Raw genomic sequence first — 23,931 nt, forward strand, 5'->3', positions numbered from 1 at the left:
CAGTTCTAGAAAGAGGAATTGGGACGTGGCGCTCCTCAGTATGGGCTGAGCGGGCAGCGTGATCCGCCCGTTCATTGCCGATACTCCGGCAGTGACTTGGAAGCCACTGAAATGTTATTTCGTGGCCTGCATCACTTATATGGTGTAATGTCTCTGTAATATGGAATATTAGTTGTTCGTGCGGTCCGCGTCGTAAAGGTGACAGTAGAGACTGCAGTGCCGCCTTCGAATCGCAGAATATTGTCCATTTGTGTGGCGGTTCATCACCAGTGTGATGAAGGGCAGTAAAGAGCGCTGCGAGCTCTGCTGCCGTCCATGTTGTCGCGTGGGTCGTCTTAAATTTGATTGTTGTAGCTTTCGCTGGTATGACGATTGCCGCCGCGGAGCTGCTTGGAAGGACAGATCCATCAGTGTAAATATGCGTAGAGTCACGGTAGTTCTCGTACAAATATAGTAGCGTGAGCTGTCTAAGTGCTGGTGATGACAGATCAGCTTTTTTCGAGATACCAGGTATTGCGAGGTTGATTTTTGGCTGAGCGAGGCACCATGGAGGGATCGAAGGTCTCGCAGCCGGAGTGAAACAAGCTGGCAATGATTCATCATATGCAGTTATCGTTTGGCTGAAAGATGTGTGTGGCCTGTCCGCTGGTAGAGAGGCTAAATGGTGACGAGGAGTCCTGGCTAGATGCCTTATATGGGTCCTGAGTACTTCAATTTCAATGTGGGTCTTGACAAGGTGGTCTCTAGCGATTGCTATCGTAGCCACTGTTGAAGCACTCTGAGGCAGGCCTAGACAGATCCGGAGCACTTGACCCTGAAGACTTTGTATTGTGCGTAGATTCGTTTTGCCTGTGTTGTTTATTGCTGGCAAGCTGTATCGCAGAAATCCCAGAAAAAGCACCCTGTACAGTTGCAACATGGCACTAGGCGACATTCCCCAGGTCTTGCCAGCGAAAAACGTGAACAGGTGGCAGACGCCTGTCAACCGCTTTTTCACGTATGATACGTGTGGGCTCCATGACAAGTCCCTGTCGATTATGACACCTAGAAACTTGTACGATCGGACCCGTCGTATTATTTGGCCATTTATCGTTACACTGCAGTTTGCCATGGGTTTGCGCGTAAATGGCACTAGTGCGCATTTCTCGGAGGAAATTTCCAGGCCTCGATTACGGAGGTAGATAGCAGTTTGTGTCGCGGCTCTCTGAATTCTCGCTCGCAGCTATAGGCGTGTTACTGCAGATGTCCATATTGACACGTGTACTTGTCTTTATCGGGCGACAAGTTTTGTCGCCTAACAAATGTTATCGCACAGCGCGGGACGCGCCTGCATGTATCCGAAGTTTCTGGAAAGTTATCGATGCTTCTATCCGCTGTCTGTCGTCGCCGAACGTTGCGTTATCTGATTTCATCGCTTGACACGAATGGTGTAGAACATTTTAGAAGGCATGCGGGTCCCAACGTTTCATCTGGAACATTCGATGATTGCTGTATAAAAGCCGACGCGCTTGACCCGCTGATCAGATTTTCGACGATCGCCGACTGTGTTCGCCGCTATCGTTGTGCTTTAAGTGTACCCTGTTTTGTGGGCACAGGTTCGCCCAATAAAAGCTAGTTTGTCTTTCACAGTACTGTTACTGTGTTCTTTAACGTCACTACCACGTGACATCTGGTGGAGGTGCTTGTGCGTTCATGTACCGAACGCCCCCGCAAAGCCGCGATCCAAGCCCGAAGCCCGACGACAAAACCAACGTCGCCCAAGACCAGCGTGCTAGCCGCCGACTGCAAAGACTGCCCCCGGAGCACGGACTTCTACCTGAGAAGACCAAAAAGATTGTGGACAAGGCAACCCCAATGGCAGCCCCAGCGTTCCCCATCGTGCTGCAGCAGCCCAGGGACCCTCCGACGTTCCGCGGATCAACATTCGAGGACCCGGAAACCTGGCTCGAGACGTATGAGAGGGTCGCTACGTTTAACAGTTGGGACAGCGACGACAAGCTGCGGCATGTCTATTTCGCACTGGAAGACGCCGCCAGGACCTGGTTCGAGAATCGAGAAGCCACTTTAACGACATTGGACCTGTTCCGAAGCGGCTTCTTAGAAACGTTTACAAGCGTCGTACGAAAAGAGCGAGCCCAAGCACTACTAGAAACCAGAGTGCAGCTGCCAAACGAGACGATCGCGATCTTCACGGAGGAGATGGCCCGTCTTTTCCGGCACGCCGACCCGCAAATGTCAGAGGAGAAAAAAGTCCGCTTCCTGATGCGGGGCGTCAAGCAAGAACTTTTCGCAGGACTTATTCGTCACCCGCCGAAGACCGTAGCTGAGTTTTCTGCAGAGGCATCGACGATCGAGAAAACTCTGGAGATGCGCACCCGGCAATATAACCGCCAGGGGCTCACGCCACAGTACGCCATCCAAGGACTGGATTCCGGCGACCTTCAGGAGACCATCAGGGCCATTGTGCGCGAAGAACTGCGCAAGGTCCTGCCTTCGTCGCAGCCCCAAGTAGCTTCGATTGCCGACATCGTCAAAGATGAGGTTCAGCGGTCGCTTGGAGTCCCGGAGGTGCAACCCCAATTACCGCAACCACAGCCCGAAGCGATGACCTACGCCGCCGTCGTACGCCGTCAAGGTCCCCCTCCGCGACCACGCCAGGGTCCTGCAACGACGCAATTCCGTCGTCCGCCGCCGCCGCCGCCAACGCGCCCACCCGTCGCCCAGCGCACCTACCCGAGGAAGACCGACGTTTGGCGCGCTCCTGACCACCGCCCGCTCTGCTACCACTGCGGGGAAGCGGGTCACGTCTACCGACGATGTCCATATCGGGAAATGGGACTGCGAGGTTTCGCCGTCAACGCGCCGCGTCCACAGCTTGGAGAGCGCCCACGTGACATCGGCGACTACCTCGCCGCTACTCAATGGAGCTCTCGACGACCGTCGCGTTCGCCATCACCAGGCCGCTACCTGTCGCCGCAGCGCCGACCATACACTGGCCCAGCCCGGGGCCGGTCAGCGAGCCCGTATCCGGAAAACTAAAAGCAGCAACCGATGGAGGTGCGGTTGCTGTTCGTCGAACTGACGAAGATCCTCCGCCGCCGACGAAGACGACGAAGAAACCATCTCGACGACCTAATGATGACACGCCGCCGTCCCGACGAAGTCAGGAAGCCAAGACTACACCGACGAAAGACGACTTTACGACGCGACGTTCCAGCTTCAGTTCAACACGACGCAGCCGTGATCCGACGCCGAGACCTAACTGTAAGGCAAGACAAAGAACCACCGACCTCGACGTGCTTCTCGACGGCCACGCAGTCACCACTTTAGTAGACACAGGAGCCGATTACTCCGTCATGAGTGGATCCATCGCCGCCCAGTTGAGGAAAGTTAAGACTGCATGGGAAGGCCCTCAAATACGCACCGCTGGAGGACACCTGATTACGCCGACTGGGATCTGCACGGTGTTGTGCCATTACCACAAGCCCGGATTCCGAATCTGCAAGATGCAGAATCTATCCTGCGAGCGCCCTAATTCTCCCTTCACAAGTCAAGATGCTGAGCCGTCGGGCAGCGGTGTCCTCCTACGGGAGAAGCCTCAACGATCCGCATGTTTGGACGTGTCCGCGTGTGCCAGACAGCCCGGCGCCGCACCTCCCTTGCCTGGAGGTCACCGCGCGCGCGAACTTTGAACCGGGTGGCCAGCGCGGTCGCTGGTTGGACCCCTCGGACGACCGTCGTGTGCTGACTTTGTATTGGGCCGTTGGAGTGACAATGGTTCCTCGGGGATTATAAAAGCAGCAACGCGCTGCCTGAAAAACAGGATCCGCCGACCCACCGGGAGACAGTGTCGCTCCCGACTGGGGGGAGATGTGTCACGCGTTTTCGCCGGACGTCGTCGTGCGAGAACAGTCGCGTTTGTTGTGAGCACTCGGCCCCAGTGCCGACCCGTTCATGTCCTGTATGATAACCTGTATATAATGTATAAAGTCCCTTTTGTTATTCTCATCGACGCCAGGCTCGGAGTCTTCGCTACCAACGCTCTGTCACGAAACGGGTGACGAGCGCTACGGGACCACAAAGCCGTAATCGTGGTGCAGCGGTGAAAGTTCGTAACACTGCTGGCACCGGTTGGATGTCGTAACACTGGTGGCACCGGTTGGGTGTCGTAACACTGGGTGGCAGCTACGGGATTGACCGGCATCAGCTACCTCGGCGCGGTGAGTGCCTGAAGTTTACCTCAAACACCAGACTTTCTCTGACACAGGTTATAGTAGCTTAGGGAAGGATTTGGTGTTGCATTGTGATAACCTTGTGTGTTTCAAGCCTAGTAAGAGTGTTTTGAAAACCAGGGGATGCTGAGGGGGTAAACAGGGCAGTGTGTGAAATACTTGCATATGTCTTACTAGTAGTGTTATAGTAGCGTACGGCAGGTATATTCAAAAAGGGTAAACAGCAGGAGGACAGTGTGAACGATGGAGAAGTACAAGGTGAAGGAACTTCTCGAAATTTGTGAGGAGTTGGGCATTGAGTTGGGCTCAACCAAAAGAAAGAATGCGATCCTTGAGGTCATGAGGACCGGGGACGTAACGGCTGAGGAAGCCGCTGAGGCCTGGGCGGATATCAATGAACGTCGGGAGGAAAGGAGAGAAAAGGAACTTCGCGAGGAGGAAAAGGAGGAAAGGAGAGAGAGGGAGCGACGTGAGCACGAGCTTAAAATGAAAGAGTTGGAGATCCGAAATAACTCGCCGGCGCCTAGTCTCACTTCTAACGTTCCAAGAATACGCGATCAACTTCCACCCTTTGTCGTCGGAGAGGATATGGCCAAATACCTCGTGAAATTTGAGCACGTCTGCGAACGGAATAGCATTGAGCGATCCCTTTGGGCACAGAATCTGTTAGCCTTGCTTCCTGGGGAGGCATCAGACGTAATAACTTGCTTATCGAAAGAGGCGTTTGAGAGCTACAGTGATGTGAAGGAAGCGCTACTGCGGAAGTACAAATTGTCGCCCGAAGCTTTCCGGCAGAGGTTCCGGTATGCAAAAAATGGTAAGGAGTCGAATGTTGACTTCGCGTTTCGTCTAAAAGCCGACTTGGTGGAATGGCTGAAGGGCGAAGAGGTTTTCGACGACCGCGACAAAATTGTCGAATGCATCGCGTTGGAGCAGTTCTACCGTTGCATTGATGAGGATGTCCGGCTCTGGCTGCAAGATAGGCTAAAAGAGGTTAAGCTAAACAAGGCAGCAGAGTTAGCGGAAGAGTATTACACCCGCCGCAGCTTGCACAGCAAGGCAGTGCGCATAGAAAAAGCAGATAGAAGAGATGGGTTTTACGGGAAGCCCGACGAACGGAAGGAAATCACGCGTCGCGAGTTTCGGGAAGACGAGTCCCTTCCCAAAGAAACTGTAAGGGAAGGACAGAATGCATCTCAGAATGATGACGATGGTCCGAAACAGCGAAACGAAATGACGCGTTCTTTTGAAAAACGGAAACCGTTAACCTGCTACAATTGCAAAAAGCAAGGGCACATCGCTGCAAGCTGCCCAGAGAGAATTGCTTTTGCAACGATACAGGAAACTCACAAGAACATACGTCTATTGGAGCCCTATGTGCAGGAAATTAAGGTAAACGGCAAGAAGTGCCGAGCACTGCGGGACTCTGCAGCAACTATGGACGTTGTTCACCCGTCTTTCGTCTCCTCGAGTGATTTTACGGGAGAGTGCGTTAGGATACGGCAAGTGGCCGAGAAGGAGAGTGTCTGTTTACCGATCGCAACGGTTATCATTGAAGGAGAGTTTGGGAAACTTAACACCGAAGCCGCTGTGTCAGCCGCCCTCCCGGAGCAATTTTCCTACCTCTTCTCAAATAGCTCGGAGCAGCTGCTGAGGGATCAGGGCAAATCATTCTTTGCCGACGTGGCGTACATGGCCCCCACGCGATCCAAAGCGCGCCCGCTGTCGAGGGAACTTGACTTAGCGTCGGTGAGCGAAAGGCGGTGCGGCACACGGACCGATCACAGTAACTTGAGTGGCGAGCAGTCACGGGAGAGGCAGAGCTCGGAGGCTGGCCTAGACGAGCGGGTCCTGGAAGTGAGTGGGAGTGACGCGTGCAGTGCTAGCCGCGATATAGACGCGACGCCGCAATTAGGCGACGCGGGCTCCACACTCGCTCCGGTTTCCGCCAGCCGGCAGGAGCAGGCTGCAGTTGAAAGAGAAAGTCTGATTCGCGAGCAACAGGAAGGCTGTTCATTAGCCGATCTGAGGAAGAGCGTCAAACGGGGAGTGAAAAAAAAGAGGGTTTCATTTGGCAAGGAATCTGGCTTATTGTACCGCCGCTACACGGATAAGCAGGGTCGCAAATATAAGCAGCTTCGGATTCCGCGAAAATATCGCCGGGAAAAATGAATGACCTCATTTGCTTCCTCAGTAGTATGTTTTCGGTCCAAGTGATTTCAAGGGGACCGTTCTATTTGTCATTATTATTGCTGATTATTAATTGTTTCTATTTTGGTGTGTTGTTAATTTGAAAACTGATTGTTTGAGCCTTGTGTGCTAGATCGTACACCTGCCTCTTGTTGCAGCGGGAGCAAAAGGGGATAGCGATTTAGCTAGGTTGATTTGAATTATGGCCTTGTCTGGTGTTTGACGGGAGACAGAGGGCACTTGTTCGTGTTGGGTGTTGCCTTTTGCCGGTCGGTTTTGCAAGCTGCAGAACGACCAAGCGGGACCAGTGGCGAGAAGCAAGGTCTTAGGAACGACCCGAGCGGAGCTGGTCAAGGTGCCTTGGCGACGACGTGGTGAGCAGAGCTCCTGTCCTGGCGAGTCGGACCTGGGCACGTGAAGTTACCTGGCGTCCCGACACTGGACGTGAACTTGGACGAGCCTGACGAACGTGCGCGCCTGGCATCCGAGCCACGTGGAGGCAGCTCGTCTTCCCGGCGCCTCATCTGAGGGCGGGGATGCTGTTGTGCCATTACCACAAGCCCGGATTCCGAATCTGCAAGATGCAGAATCTATCCTGCGAGCGCCCTAATTCTCCCTTCACAAGTCAAGATGCTGAGCCGTCGGGCAGCGGTGTCCTCCTACGGGAGAAGCCTCAACGATCCGCATGTTTGGACGTGTCCGCGTGTGCCAGACAGCCCGGCGCCGCACCTCCCTTGCCTGGAGGTCACCGCGCGCGCGAACTTTGAACCGGGTGGCCAGCGCGGTCGCTGGTTGGACCCCTCGGACGACCGTCGTGTGCTGACTTTGTATTGGGCCGTTGGAGTGACAATGGTTCCTCGGGGATTATAAAAGCAGCAACGCGCTGCCTGAAAAACAGGATCCGCCGACCCACCGGGAGACAGTGTCGCTCCCGACTGGGGGGAGATGTGTCACGCGTTTTCGCCGGACGTCGTCGTGCGAGAACAGTCGCGTTTGTTGTGAGCACTCGGCCCCAGTGCCGACCCGTTCATGTCCTGTATGATAACCTGTATATAATGTATAAAGTCCCTTTTGTTATTCTCATCGACGCCAGGCTCGGAGTCTTCGCTACCAACGCTCTGTCACGAAACGGGTGACGAGCGCTACGGGACCACAAAGCCGTAATCGTGGTGCAGCGGTGAAAGTTCGTAACACTGCTGGAACCGGTTGGATGTCGTAACACTGGTGGCACCGGTTGGGTGTCGTAACAACGGCAAGAATTACCGTTCATGACCGGACTTACCCTGCCACCTTCGTTGTCCTCCAACAGTGTTCACGAGACGTCATTCTAGGCATGCACTTCCTGAATCAACATGACGCAGTCATCGACCTGAAGTCGAAGTCGATAACGCTGTCACAAGATCAAGCGATACCGCCGGAGAGCTGTCGTAGTCACCACGCCTTGAGTGTGCTCGAAGATCAAGTGAGCATCCCGCCGCGCGCCAGCATTATTATTTCCGTTGGCACTGAAACACCCGCTGACATAGAAGGCGTCATCGAGGGCGACCAACATCTACTGCTCGACCGTGAAATTTGCGTCGCAAGAGGGATCGCTCGACTCCACGGAGGGCAGGTGGAAGTTATGCTCACCAACTTCAGCCAAGAGTTCAAGCACATCAACAAGGGCACGACAATCGCATACATCGAGGAAATTGTGGAAACCAGCAATGCCTTTGTCCTCTCGGATTCAGCCGCATCTACCCCGATGAGCATTGTCCCCGAACCATACTTCGACGTGAATCCAAGTCTTCCTATGACTAAGCAGCAACAGATCAGAAGTCTTCTCCGACGATACAAAGACTGCTTTTCGACGTCATCGAGGATTCGACAAACACCAGTTGCAAAGCATCGCATAATAACCGAAGAGAGCGCTCGACCACTCCGCCAGAGCCCTTACCGAGTTTCGACGCGAGAACGTGAAGCTATCAGGCAACAAGTCGACGAAATGCTGCGCGACGACATCATCCAGCCGTCGAAAAGCCCGTGGGCCTCTCCTGTAGTCCTGGTAAAGAAAAAGGACGGAACCCTACGCTTCTGCGTCGACTATCGTCGACTGAACAAGATCACGAAGAAGGATGTGTACCCCCTTCCACGGATAGACGACGCATTGGATCGGCTCTGCAACGCTAAATACTTCTCATCGATGGACCTCAAGTCTGGCTACTGGCAAATAGAATTCGACGAGAGAGATCGCGAAAAGACTGCCTTCATCACGCCAGACGGCCTCTACGAGTTCAAGGTCATGCCATTCGGACTGTGCTCGGCGCCTGCAACGTTTCAGCGCGTCATGGACACGGTGTTAGCCGGACTGAAGTGGCAGACGTGCCTTGTTTACCTGGATGACGTCGTTGTCTTCGCCGGAAATTTCGACGATCACCTTAGGCGGCTTGCGACAGTGTTAGAAGCCATCAAGTCATCAGGGCTCACTCTGAAGCCGGAAAAGTGCCGCTTCGCTTACGATGAGCTTTTGTTCCTAGGCCACGTGATCAGCAAATCAGGGGTACGCCCCGACCCACAGAAGACAGCTGCCATCGCAAAGTTCCCGCAGCCAACCGACAAGAAGGCAGTGCGCAGATTCCTTGGCATGTGTGCCTACTATAGGCGCTTTGTGAAGGACTTCTCACGCATCGCGGAGCCGCTAACACATCTAACCAAATGTGATGTCGCGTTCAAGTGGGAAACCCCGCAGGCCAAGGCATTTCAAGAACTCAAACGACGCATGCAGTCGCCGCCGGTACTTGCACACTTCGACGAGGACGCCGATACCGAAATCCACACTGACGCCAGTAGCCTAGGGCTCGGTGCCGTCCTAGTCCAGAGGAAAGAAGGACTAGAAAGGGTGATATCGTATGCTAGCCGGTCGCTGTCAAAAGCGGAAAGCAACTATTCTACGACTGAAAAGGAATGCCTCGCCATCATTTGGGCTATAGCTAAATTCCGCCCTTACATCTATGGCAGGCCATTTAAAGTCGTCAGTGACCATCATGCATTGTGTTGGCTAGCTAACTTAAAGGACCCTTCAGGACGGCTGGCGCGGTGGAGCCTCAGACTACAAGAATATGACGTCACGGTAATATACAAGTCCGGAAGAAAACACTCCGACGCCGTCTGTTTATCGCGCGCCCCCATCGATCCCCCGCCGCAAGACGACGAGGACGACGACGCCTTGCTTGGGATAATAAGCGCGGAAGACTTCACTAAACAGCAACGAGCAGACCCGGAGCTAAAAGGTCTCGTCGAGTATTTGGAAGGGAACACCGACGTTGTCCCTAGGGCATTTAAGCGCGGGTTGTCGTCATTCACACTACAAAACAACCTGCTCGTGAAGAACTCACCAGTCCGCGCCAGCTACCTTCTTGTTGTACCGTCAGCGCTGCGTCCAGAAATACTGCACGCCCTACACGACGATCCAACCGCTGGGCACCTCGGATTCTCCCGGACTCTGTCGAGAATACAGGAAAGGTATTACTGGCCGCGTCTGACCGCCGACGTCGCCCGTTACGTCAAGACATGCCGAGACTGTCAACGACGCAAGACACCACCGACAAGGCCAGCAGGATTACTACAGCCGATCGAACCTCCTCGCCGACCATTCCAGCAGATTCGGATGGATTTGTTGGGGCCGTTTCCGATATCAACATCCGGGAATAAGTGGATCGTCGTGGCGACGGACTATCTCACCCGCTTTGCTGAAACTAAAGCTCTACCAAAAGGCAGTGCAGCCGAAGTGGCGAAATTTTTCGTCGAGAACATCCTGCTGCGACGTGGTGCCCCAGAAGTCCTCATCACCGACAGAGGAACGGCTTTTACAGCAGAGCTCACCCAAGCCATTCTGCAGTACAGCCAGACAAGCCACAGGAGGACAACTGCCTACCATCCGCAGACGAATGGCCTTACGGAGCGGCTGAATAAGACCCTCGCCGACATGCTAGCGATGTACGTCGACGTCGAACACAAGACCTGGGATGCCGTCCTGCCGTACGTAACATTCGCTTACAACACGGCGGTGCAAGGAACAACACAGATCACGCCGTTTAAGCTGGTTTACGGCAGGAACCCGACGACGACGCTCGACGCCATGCTGCCCAACGTCACTGACGAAGAGAATGTTGACGTCGCTAGCTATCTCCAGCGCGCCGAAGAAGCCCGACAGCTCGCCCGCCTGCGGATCAAGAGCCAGCAGAGGACCGACAGCCGACACTACAACCTCCGACGACGCTTCGTCGAGTACCAGCCTGGCGACCATGTTTGGGTCTGGACCCCGATACGCCGACGAGGACTCAGTGAGAAACTACTCCGACGATATTTCGGATCCTACAAGGTCATCCGACGTATTGGCGCACTGGACTATGAGGTCGTGCCAGACGGCATTTCGCATTCACAGCGGCGCCGCGCACGATCTGAAGTGGTCCACGTGGTGCGCCTTAAACCCTTTTACGGACGCTGACGAACTTCGTTATTTTTGTTTTCTTTGCTACGAGTGCTTTTGTTTATTAACTTCGTTTGTTTGCAGCATCGGGTCGATGCTTTTTAAGAGGGGGGTATTGACACGTGTACTTGTCTTTATCGGGTGACAAGTTTTGTCGCCTAACAAATGTTATCGCACAGCGCGGGACGCGCCTGCATGTATCCGAAGTTTCTGGAAAGTTATCGATGCTTCTATCCGCTGTCTGTCGTCGCCGAACGTTGTGTTATCTGATTTCATCGCTTGACACGAATGGTGCAGAACATTTTAGAAGGCATGCGGGTCCCAACGTTTAATCTGGAACATTCGATGATTGCTGTATAAAAGCCGACGCGCTTGACCCGCTGATCAGATTTTCGACGATCGCCGACTGTGTTCGCCGCTATCGTTGTGCTTTAAGTGTACCCTGTTTTGTGGGCACAGGTTCGCCCAATAAAAGCTAGTTTGTCTTTCACAGTACTGTTACTGTGTTCTTTAACGTCACTACCACGTGACAATATGCAGATGTCATCCGCGTACATTGAAAGCGCAAATAAAATCATGCACCACACAATACTCTAACCGCTATCAATTCAAACATCTGGCCAAGTGGAGCACGCCTTTGGGCGTGATGAGCAAACAGCACGGCTCCTCCGTACAACACAAATATCAAAGCTGGTTGGTCACGTGATATCAGCGACGTGCAGGTCGGTCCGCCGAGTGCTGTGCTGACAGCCGTCATCATCAAACCGATCATCTACCCGAAATCTAAGCGCGCTAAGAACTTCGCTGGATAATAAGGGAAGCGAAGTGCACTCAGCGTTCCGACAGAAACGACAATGCCAAGCTGTCGAACCCGAATGCGGAAAAGCCCAGGAGGAAAGAATGGCTGATGCGCTGGGTGCCTTAGCGTTTGGTGAAGCACTCATTTTGCGGCTTTTTATTCCTTTTTATTATTACTTTATTTATTAGTGTTCTTACACCGCAGCCGATTTCTTCGGTCTGATTCTTTTCCTCCCTGCATACCCACACCGCCTTGCCAGCTGGTATATGTCATTATGGTTGGCCGTGTCAGTCCGTGTCAGTCCGTGTGTGTGTGTGCGTGTGTGCGTGTGTGTGTGTGTGCGTGCGTGCGTGCGTGCGTGCGTGTGCGTGTGCGTGTGTGTGTGTGTGTGTGTGTGTGTGTGTGTGTGTGTGTGTGTGTGTGTGTGTGTGTGTGTGTGTGTGTGTGTGTGTGTGTGTGAGAGAGAGAGAGAGAGAGACAGAGAGAGAGAGAGACCAAACCCCCAGCAAATTTTACTCGAACTTGTCAACTCCAATATTGCAGCCGTAACCGATGTACCGGTGGATTTGCACTATTCCTTCTCTTTCTTTTGTTAAGTCATTATGCCCTTCTTGCTGTTGATTTCATCTGTTTTCAAACCAGTCTTTTTATCGGCTGTCTTTTTAAGGCTTTTATCGTACGAAGCAACATAACCGACCACTTTCCGATTGTGCTCTGTTTTCCACGTCTTAATCACGCCATCGAAACTCTGTACACTAAACCCAGGTTTGACAAAGAACATTTCATAGAGCTAGTTAACAGTTCAGATTGGTCGCGCGTAACATCATTAAATGACGCTGAAGCCTCTTATACTGAGTTATCTGGCACAATTAAAACTTGTATATCCTCAGCAACAACAATAGTTAAGTGCCGTAAACATATTGCCTCCCCATCAAACCCTTGGCTTTCACCAGGATTGTTGAAGAGCATGCGCAGGAAAGAAAATCTGTATCGTAAATGCAAAAATAGACCATTTAACCAATCTCTTAAGTTTCGGTACAAGAAGTTTTGCACCTTACTGACATATCTACTAAAACAAGCAAAGAAAACTTACTATGAAAATGTAATAAATGAAACCGGGAACGATTCCCGGAAACAATGGCAGATACTTAATGCGTTTCTGAATAAGAATACTACTAGGAATAGAATAACGAAAATTCAAGAAAAAGACTGTACACTTACAAACCCTGAAGATATTGCATGCGCATTCAGCAACTTTTTTGGTACTGTGCCTGATATCCCTGGGGGTAATGACACTCACATGCCACGCTGGACACAACAATCATTTTATCTCTTCCCAACTACACCCAGTGAAGTTCGAGCAACAATTATGAATCTTAAAAATTGCAGTCCTGGTTTAGATTCCATATGCTCGTATCATATCAAAGAAATTGTTGACAGCATATGTGAAGCTTGCAGTCACGTTGTCAATTTAATCTTTAAAACTGCCATTTTTCCTAGTGACTTGAAAAAGTCAAAAATAATTCCTGTGCACAAAAAAGGAGACGTCACCTTACTAGCAAACTACAGGCCCATCTACAGGCCTACAGGCCTGTAGATGGGCCTGTAGGCCCAACTACAGGCCCATCTTGCCGTGTTTCAGTAAAGTAATAGAAAAACTATTAGTACAGCGCCTATCTAATTACTTGGATAAGTTCCAATTATTAACACCAAGACAGTTTGGTTTTCGTGCTGGATATTCTACTAACCTAGCTTTAATCACCCTCACTGACAAGATCAAAGCGGAAATTGATGGGGGCAGATTCGTAGGATCTGTATTTATCGACTACTCAAAAGCATTCGATTCCATTAATCACAACATTCTCTTTACTAAACTCGGCGCATATGGCATAACAGGTCCATCTTTGGAACTACTGCGCAGCTATTTATACGACAGACAGCAACAGGTTTGCATTTCAGGAGTGCTGTCTGACACAAAAATAATTAACACTGGCGTTCCACAGGGGTCCATACTCGGTCGCCTCTTATTTCTAATCTTCATTAATGATTTCCCAAACTGCCTAACTTCTACAGAATGTCTTTTGTACGCGGACGACACCACTATTTACGCCTCACATAACGACATCTTTACGCTAACTGAGCTTTTAAATTATGAACTGAATAATATCAGTAGTTGGTGTAAAAAAAATAAATTGCTAATTAACCCCCAGAAAACAAAGTTTGTGGTTTTTAGTTCACACAGTAAACCTCGACATAACCTTCTACCACTGTACATAGCTTCTCACCCAATATTTCCATCTAATGAGTGCTCATTTTTAGGTATTCAATTAGACTCCTTTCTAAAATTTAATTTGCATGTCAACTTCATAAAAAAGAAAGCTGCCTATGGAATCAGGGTGCTTTTAAAGGCCAGACAGTACTTTCAAAAGCACACTCTCCTGACACTGTATTATGCCTTCATTTATAGCCATTTAAATTACTGCATCAGTTCTTGGGGTCTTACATATCGCTGTCATATAGCTCCCTTGCAGCACATCCAAAATAACGCTGTCCGTATCATCGCTTCAGCTCCTTATAACGCTCATGTTACCCCCATCTTCACTGAGTTACGTATCCTGACAATAAATAAAATTATCTGGTACAAACACAGCATCGTTATTTACCGCCTTCTTCATAACCCACAATTACATTATGTCATTGGCAGGAATAATCTTGCTAATCCTAACACTACCAGGTTCTCTTTACAAAATAACCTTTTACTTCCAAAATCGCGCAGCAACTATGGCAAACTAACTGTTGGTTTTGCTAGTGTGAAAATGTGGAATAATTTACCTACTCACGTGAAATCCTCACCTACATTATCATCCTACCAACGTTCACTGAGAGCTTATATTAATACCCTGTAAACTGTATCTATTCTTTGAAGCATGTTTATGTTGCTTATTGATGTAATTTATTTTATGTTGTGATGTGTTGCCATAGGTTATATTACTTTAACACTGTAGAAATTGTGTAATTCATTCTTTGTTTATAACCGCAACTGACGCCTTTTTATTTATATATTATTATGTAACTAAGAACAAGAGGTCCCGCTGCAGTTTATAACTGTGGGACCTCTTTCTGTATAACTTCTACTGCATATATGTACCACTAATGAATGAAGCAATAAACTTGAAACTTGAAACTTGAAACAGTATACATCGTGTACCAGCTGTGCGTGTCAGTGCTGCCGTGTAAGGAATGCAGCTCTGTCTTCTTGATTCATAAATAAATAAATAAACATATAAATAAATAAATAGATAAATAAATAAATAAATAAACATACATAGCATGAGGAAAAACGAAAGGACAAATAATACATTATTAAAAGCAGCAATTGATGCGCGAGGCGACGCCTTACGTCATGCGAAGGAAGATACAGGTGCCAAATTGTCTGCATTCGGCTCAGCTGAAAAGAGTGGCACGATAGCACGGCTATTAGACAAAGCAACACGAATGTTTTGCTGAGCCTATGTGTACAAAAATCGGACGCTATAACGGAAAATTATTCCCAACTTTTCTATTCCAATTCTGCAATCAGCCCTCCGCGATTGGTCAAAAAGGTTTTTGGACCACCCTCACTTCACCTGTCTGTCACGCGACGTCACAAAAACCGCGATAGCTCCCCATCTGATATGACGTGTACACATTGATTATGCATGATTTGACTGAACAAAAGAAAAATTGTTATTTCTGATTCGACGCCTTTTCGCCAATACATCGGCTATTGACCAATAGCCCTCGGCTATTGGTCAAAAGTTTTCGGACGGCATCCACTTCACCTGCCTGTCACTCAACGTCACAAAATCGCAAAAACTCACCCCGTCAAAATGACGTGTACGCGTTCAAGATGCATTAATTCGCCGAACAAAACTGAATTTCCTTCTGAATAGCCGCAGGCTGCCCCTTTCCGAAAGGAATAAAAGATGGCTGCCGCCGATCGCTCAGGCACTGGCTACTCGCACCTGCCGGAGAGCACGGGTTTAGTTGGGCTTACTAAAGCTTTTTGCGTGCATGTGTGACGTTTTGAAGCACTTTCGGCACGTTTACGACCTCGTTCTGCCAACTCTTCTTTGCTGAGGATCCGTTTCATCGGCATTCTTAAGCTTCCGCTCCATACCCCCGCGATTTTCGGCCAGCCACCGCAAGCTAAGTAAGGGGAAGCGGGCAAATCGCAGACGCCGGCACCACCCTTTTCATCCGGTTACCGATTTTCAGTGCAGTGGCTCGGTCCCATCGAATCCATCTCCAATTGAGCGTGCTCCTCGCCTCTTGTCAGCCAATTAGATAAGACAAGCCGCTCAGTGTAGGCAATGTTATTTGTTTTTCATGCAAACAAAAGTGACCTCCTATGAACGAGGAGAGCGTTTGATTGGTGTGTTCAGACAAACCTGCGGGTGAACGCCCGGTGCTTGCGTCGGTGGTTACGGAAATTTGACGTCAGAAGATTGGAATAAAAACATATTGGAATAGTTTTACGTGGCCCATGCTTTGTGTTCGAAAATTTCCTAACAACTAGCAGACTACAGCAGTCGGCTTGCATTCAACCGTTGATTTCCCGTCTAAGTAGCGACAAAACTTCCTTTTTGCGGCAACTTAGTTGTTCTGGGCTCTTCGTTAAGTTAAGCTTCGGCGTTCAACGTAACCGACTTCGACCGGACGCCGAGAAGAAGAGGAAAAATTCCAATCGTGTTTGGTGATTCGAGCTTGGGTCCGCTGCACGTTCATCAGTCAAGCGCACTAACAGCTAGACCACATCACTTTTTATTTTCCTTTCGCGGTATTTGTTGCAGTAAACATGCGACAGTATTCTCCATGCACAACAACACGCGAACAAAGAGCGCCAACCAGCTCCATGCTCATTCACCTAAGTGCAATGATTGCTCTTAAAATGCATACCTGACACTAATAGGGTCGTTCATGCCGAACAGACTATTTTGTCAAGTATGCATCTCAGTCGAATGGTTATCGATGCCAAGAATGCATGAAGAACGTGATTTTAGGCCAAACTGGTACGCGATCTTTGCGAAGTACGTACGTATTTATTCTTTCTTGAGGCCATGACACCGACGTAATTCGCGCTCATATCTCATATTAAGAAACAGGCTGAAGCGCTTTGTAAAACGTAGCTATTGTTAAAAGGTAAAATATGTAATGGACTGCACTTTCCTCGAGCTACGCGGAGATATTATTTCCAGACATCAGACACATTTTCCAGGCAACACTGCAAAATCTAAATATGGACAAGACGGAGCACTGGCATGTGTGCTGTTTCAACAGAGCCTCTAGAGGCAGGCCGTAAAACAGAAGAAGAACAAAGAAAAGAGGAAGGAATAATCGAATAATCACGAGCGAGTGTTCTCGAGAGTTGCGCTAGGTATCTCTGTCAATGCATCGCGCTTTGGGCAATATATCTCACGATTTCATCACTACGCGCAGCGACATGTTTGATGGAACGTTTCTCTATTGAGTTCTGAAACTGTCAGCACATTTGCACTGGTCGCCGTGATTGCGAAATTTCTTGTTTGTGACAGGACGCTCGCTGGCACCTGCGGGGATTTCAGAGCGCACTCGGGGCGAAATGCGCTTCGTTCGTGAATCACCGAGTACCGATGCACCGCATGCTCGCTTAGCTTCAGCTTTGCTCGGGTAGCCATGAGAGTCGACAGCAGCACGTCTTTCATAACAAAGCGGGTTTTCCAACACAGACTGGTGCATCTCACGTTAAGCAAGACATTATTAAGAAGCAAAGCACGGCATTCTTTTTTGTTGCGTATGCCTCATGAGGCTATATCGGCGTTCTAGGCTGAGCTGTACTCGTAGCGACGAAGTTGCCGAAATATCGCTTCTCCATTGTGGCGTTCAGTAGACGCGTCTTGTGTACAGCCGAAGAGCTGCTACTATATCAAATGTCAAACTCGGATATATCCAACGGGATGCGGACATGGACAGCGCGCCCTTTGTCGCACGATGATAAGGTGTCAGGAGGAATCGATAGTAGTGACTCGCCGTATAGTGTGCCTCGGAAACTGCCATTGCGAAATTTCAGTGATCGATCTAACGCAACCTTTCGTCCTTCACTCGAGGGAATGGCCGTTCCGGCGATCACGCCAAGAGTGGCTCAGCTAATTTCACCCGTGGCTCCCTCTCGCGGCAGACTGATTGTCGTTACGCACGTCGAAGAACAACTGATTCGGCCGTACACCGGCGTCTGCCGCGCACTCAGTTGCGGTCTCCAAAATATGCTGTTCCATTTCCTTCGTCGATTAGGACACTTCAATGTGAGCTTGCGCCACCGAGTTTCGCAATGCCTGTCTCGGAGTTTAGGCACACATTGGCGCGGCTCCTCGTGTGCGGAAGAAACTTGTTTATGCATCAACGACCACCCTTTGCAAACAGTTTCAGTAATGTTGACTATACTTGATGGAAACAAGAAAAAAACTTGTATAAGCGCAAAAACGTGCGCGGCGCGGCTTTTATATTATTCGGAGTTCAAGCTGAACAAAAAAAATCAATTTTAAAGAAACGCACGGTCAGAATGAATATACACAAGCACTGACTTCAAAGAAAGGCCTTACAACACGGGGTGCAAGTATGCCCATAGATTATTCTTGTCAGCGTCTCCTCTATGTGTGGTTGTGAGATATCTGTGACCTATATATGCATAAAGCCTACAGGCAATAATGTCACGGAAGTGATAAGAGAAACTAAACATTTCTTATTTATCCACGCAATGCCCAACGTAAAATTTCTTACTACGCTGAGTTTGCTACCTCCCAATTCTTATTTAAGCGCTGGGTACTATAGCGCATACGTTATAGTATAGCTATTCGTACGCTGCAGCGAGTTTATAGTTAGGGATAGTTCAAGAGACCAATTTCTAATAAATAAATGCTATACCAATTAGGCTTTTACTCAAATAACATTTCATTGTTCTTTATAGAAATGCGCTCCCCCTTGCCAGAAATACCGGAATAATAGAACAAGTAGTTCTAATTGTTTCCCCTTTTTTTATGTAGACTAGTGTTTGGGCCTTGCCGAGTTAACTGTGGAATTATTTATGCGTAGTGTTAAAATATAATATTCTTGCTAACGAAAAGGGAAATGACAATAGAGGAAAAAGCACCCTGCCACGTGCGAAAGCCGAACCTCGGCGACTGCGGTGCTCTGCCAATTGAATTACACGGCAAAGGCTGTGCCTCCATCCGGTTTATTGGATACTAGCGCACATGTTTTTTTTTCTTTAATAACTTCTATCTTTGGAGTGTTATCCAAAGCCAATCTTGAACATGGCGGGGGATGTGGAACATCCAATAAACCGCAGACGTTGCGCCAGCGGCAAGTTATTATTTCCTCTACTTTCATTTCTATTTTGCTTCTAATAAATCAGGGCGAAACGGAAAAACGCTTATGTAATTATATTTACGTGCACGTTAAACAACCGCAGATGGTCGAAATTATTCCGTAGCCGCATACCACAATGGCTTTCATAGACCGTCAGTAGCTTTGGTGCGTTATGAACACCACTAATTGAATTGATTCTCTGCCCCCCCCCCCCCTACACTTTCTTTGGCACCACTGTCAGTATATGGGCAATCCGTATGTATAGTCTTATACTTAGGAGGGTAACTGATTGAAACGGCGGACGTTTCCAAGTTTTGCCTAAGTACGCGGTCAGCGCAAGGTTGAGAGGGTTTGTGACTGTTTTCGTGTGCTGTTGAGCAACATACAATTGGTAGTATTCAAAATGTGAAGCGCCATCTATCGATTGCCAGCAAAGTGCCATTCGCCATCTTGCCGAAGTCACGGCAGAACGAAACGGCTAGGTCGACGGCATAGCTACGCGCATACCTACATACTCAATCCTCACGAACCCCTGAAGTACGAAACAGCAGTCGAGCTAGAGAGAACACGCGCAATTTCCAATCGTCGCGACAACTTACTTGCAGCGGCGAACGGCAGAAAACAGAGCGCGTAAAAGAATTAACTCCTGGCCATCCCCTTGCCGATCACGTTTGTCATCTGTTTTCACAGGGCATGCAGGTACGACCTGACTCGCAGAATCTCTGTTCACGAGCACGAAGCGAGAACCCAACGCGAATGCAACAACCACAGTGCTCACTAGTTGGTTGCATGCATGGGGCGTTATCGACTTCGACGAACAGCAGTATATTAGCGCAACTTCGATTTTTCACATAAGACGCGTTTCCTTTCGGACACAAAGGATCTTGGCGATTGTACTCCAATCCGTTATTTTAAAGGGATCAGTGAAAAAATTAGAGAGCGTATGAGCAATTGTTTAGGATACTTAGATCAGTTTTGAAGAGCAGCTCGCTGCAGAAAGAGGCACGGCGAAGGTTTCCGATTCAAAGCAATACGTGTATTGAGAATGCCGTCCGGACGGATATCTAAGGGTGGAAAAACCAGCGGGCTTGGCTTCGTTGATCCGGGAGTGCACAGTGAAGTTCCCTTTTCATTAATTGCTGGAGGATGAAGGCGACTTTCATATTTCAGGATCCGGAATAGGCACACAGTGGCGATAGCCGACGCGCACTAGTCCGCACAACATACATGGCACTTCGGAACTGCGCCTCGGGGAAGATGGCGGACGCGGCCAATGTCGTCAGATCACTATGCATTTTCAATATGGCTCGTTGCTAATTAAGCATCATCTAAAGAGCAAGTCCTCATCAGTGTTATTGCGTTACTAAAATAAAAACGCCCTGAGACATTTACAAGGCATGAGCTACGAGAGAATACCCTTCGCACGCTATCTGATAATTTAAGAGGAATATTTAGCTTGGGCCGAACTCCGACGCGGTCTATTCAAATACATGTAAAACGCAAAAACGGTTTTCCGAGATAACCCCCCGACCGATTTTAATGAAATTTGTTGCATTTGAAAGAGAAAGTTAAATTCCAGTGACTGCTGGAAGAGAAATTTGGATTTAGGGCCTGAATTTTGTTTAGAACGTTTTCAAAACATTCGAAATCAAGAACAGATATCGCGGTTCTGTAAATGGCCTCCATTAGATCATTGAAAGCGGACAAATATGATGTGTAATTTTATATCTTACGTGAATTTGTTACGCTGTGTACAAGGGTTCTGCAAAAGCTGCATTTCCATATTACTAAGTTTTTTAGATTAATGTGTAACATATCGATTTTGTCTGATTTAGATGTACTATTAGATTAAATTCACATATTTACGATATCATTTTTTATTGCTGAGTTACGGAGTTGTAAACTTGGTAGTTTCGTTTTCTGTAAATTTGCTATTTTTGATAATACTTAATCAAAAATTGACAACCTTATTAAAAAATTCGAAACCAACAGTCACCAGATTTTAAGTTTTTCCTTTAAATGCAACAAACCTCGTCAAATTTGGTGTAGTGGTTGACGAGAAAAACGAATTCTTTTTTTTACATGTAATTATATAAAGGCACCCGAGCTACAGCTTCCTTAAGGGTGCAGTACGGGTGTTTTCTTCATGCTTATGCTTAATGATGAAAAAAAAAAAAGCTGTAATGAAAACAAGGGTGGGTCAACGGTGTCTTCTTACGACAATCTACCCTAACTAGGACATTTCTCACTATATCATTATACACTGAAACCACAATCTTTATAGCTCTATTATCATTCATTTTGGCACAAAGGGCTGTTTATTACATGGAGGAAATGAAGGCCGTTACCTTATTGAATTTCGCGTGGGAACTTCAGCGCCGCAACATCACTGTGATGCAATGTACTTCGAAGTATGTATATATATATATATATATATAGATTTCTTCTGAAACAAAATAACATGTCAACATTTCAACATGTCTAACCAACATGGCCGGGACTGAAAGCTTGTAAAGTTGCGAAAATTAGCCCCTTTGATCGATTAACAGTATGTTATGCCGGGTGCCGAATACCGACCTCTTTAGCGGGGAGCTGCCATCAATAGCTCCAAACTGAACTTCGTATTATTATTAACTCTTCGTGAATACTACCGATCAGTTTTGTTGCTAAAAGGCGCACTGCAAGATTTTTGCAGCGAAGTATAAAATGCGCTGAGCGTGAAGAGTTATCGTTTCTAGAAAGTCTTGCCACCAAAATATTTCAGTGTCATGCCAGCCTAGTTACCAGAACGAAATGTTTTGCTTTGAGCTTTTCTTGCCTTTTCAAAGAGGGTCTGAATTGAGCTTGTTGGTACGGCTTCATGAAGAAAAAAACAGGGCGAAAAACGGGACAAGCACTGTTTTTCCTTCATGATTCCCTGTTCAGTTCTCCATGCAACCTCGGAGCCGTGATTCTCCGTTCTGAATGCGATGCTCCTCTCACTGACAAAAAGTAAATGCCCCTGTCATTGCGTTTCACCTATAGAGAACTACACCGGCGCCGGAGCCAGGCCTGTCTTTGCAACGGAACCGGTTGCCTTCGAAGTTATAGTATTTATGAGGTGCGTCGACAGCAGTATACATATAGAAATGAACATCTGACTGTGTCTTCCGGGGTAACCAACTTTCCCAAGCTCCGGCTGATTTTCAGTCGATCGAACTGTGACTAACAACCGTAAATGAAAAAAAGAAAAGTTGGGCAGAATATTCACTCATCTTATGTGCGTGACGGGAATCTAACATTGGAAATGGGAGCACCTTCACAGAATTTCACTGCTCTGACTGGTGTCCTGCTGCGAATTCATTGTCATACCGTGTCAAGCTGTATCAGGGAAAACCACTCTGATGACCACACTGTCATGACGAGATCTTCGTTCAGGTAGAAACGTCTTCGTCTGCCTAGCACACGTAGAACAACTAGCCTATAAGGCTTTGCATAAATAAGCCGCTGTAGACACCCTCTTTAGACCTTCATTGATTAGAGAATGCTCGTGTAGAGCCTAGTTGAAGCATTGCTCCTTTTGCCAGATGATTCACTGACAAAGTTTAGCTTCTCGAAGAATGTCAAGCTTGCGAAACATGCCCGATTAGTGCAACTGGAGGCTCTTCGTTCAATGCAGAGTGCTTCACGGGAAATCGCGATTAAGTGCATCAACGATAATATCTTAGCGAGAATCTTGCGGAGCCAAGTGAATTTGGAGGTACATAAGGCGCGCGCATCGAGAGCATGACGTTTTTCTCGCCACAAAACAGGAACGTAAGGGCACGTATTCCATAAAAATGCAAATCCGCCCACTAAAAACAGCATGAGATTGCAGGAAAACTGGTTCATGAAAAGTTCGAAAATCGCGACAGAAAACAACTCTTCGGTGAAGCACTCTGAGCACCATGGTAAAAATGACAGAATGAAATCCCATTTCTAAATTCTTTTCATTTAATTATTTTCAGGTTTTTATAAACATGTGGAAGATGTTGGGGCTTCTTAGAGATGCTCGTTACTCTGCCCCGACGAAGGGAGAAAATAAATAAATCACTAAATGATATTTAAAACGAGAGCCGCATACAAAAAAAATAATTTCATTGAAAAACGCGTTTTTTTTTATTTCTGTTTGCTTCTCCTTCGCAAGGAAACGTCAACGTTTCCTTCACCGCATTCTGTCATTAGCAAACTTAAACTTCATTTACATTTCATCTTTGTTCCAAAAGCTAGGGGAGGGCATTTCCCTGTTAGTGCAGCACCGAAATGAAAGCTGAATTGCACTGTATGGGTCAATGATTCAGCAAGTATACTCACAGATCATTCAGGGACGCCGTCAAGTACGTTTTATTTCTTTCTTTTTGACGGAAGCTATGCAGCCAGTGCTGGCTTACAAAGATATATGCTGCCGCAAAGTTCTCTCAAACGTTTCGATAAATCTTTCAAGAGACAATGCTCGTCGATGGCGCGCATCCTGGGAGCGCTTCCTGCAGACTCCCTTGAACTCTGTCAACGACCACAAGAGATCCGCGCAGCACGGTTTGAGAAAAGCCGGCTTTGGTCAGCTGAAAGCATGATACCGATATGGAGCAGCTATAGCAGCGGTGAGCCCAAGCGCGCTCTTGGACGGTCAATGTATTTCGCGCGGCCAATTCATTACGCTGTTGCAGTTCTTGTGGAGCTTAAACAGAAAAGACAGAGATACGTCTTCTTTGTGCCATTGTTTGTCTAGACTTCCAGTGATATATTGGACGCAGCAACTGTGCCAGGAAGGACTATGCGAAGGAAATCGACACCACCATCTCGGCAGTAACGTTGCAAACGGCGTATGCTTGGATGTTCCT

At 48.3% G+C, this 23,931-nt stretch overlaps 1 protein-coding gene across 1 annotated transcript in view; it reads right to left on the minus strand.

Annotated features, from left to right (window-relative positions):
* The window catches only part of LOC139054287 (uncharacterized), a 358,119-nt gene extending 338,201 nt beyond the window's left edge, over nt 1-19,918 (minus strand). The window contains exon 1 of the mRNA XM_070531043.1: nt 19,672-19,918. The gene's annotated coding sequence lies outside the window, so the exon portion shown is untranslated. The remainder of the gene's footprint in view (nt 1-19,671) is intronic.
* Between the last annotated feature and the right edge of the window lie 4,013 nt (nt 19,919-23,931).

The sequence above is a fragment of the Dermacentor albipictus genome, chromosome 1, assembly GCF_038994185.2.
Source record: "Dermacentor albipictus isolate Rhodes 1998 colony chromosome 1, USDA_Dalb.pri_finalv2, whole genome shotgun sequence".
NCBI lineage: Eukaryota > Metazoa > Arthropoda > Arachnida > Ixodida > Ixodidae > Dermacentor > Dermacentor albipictus.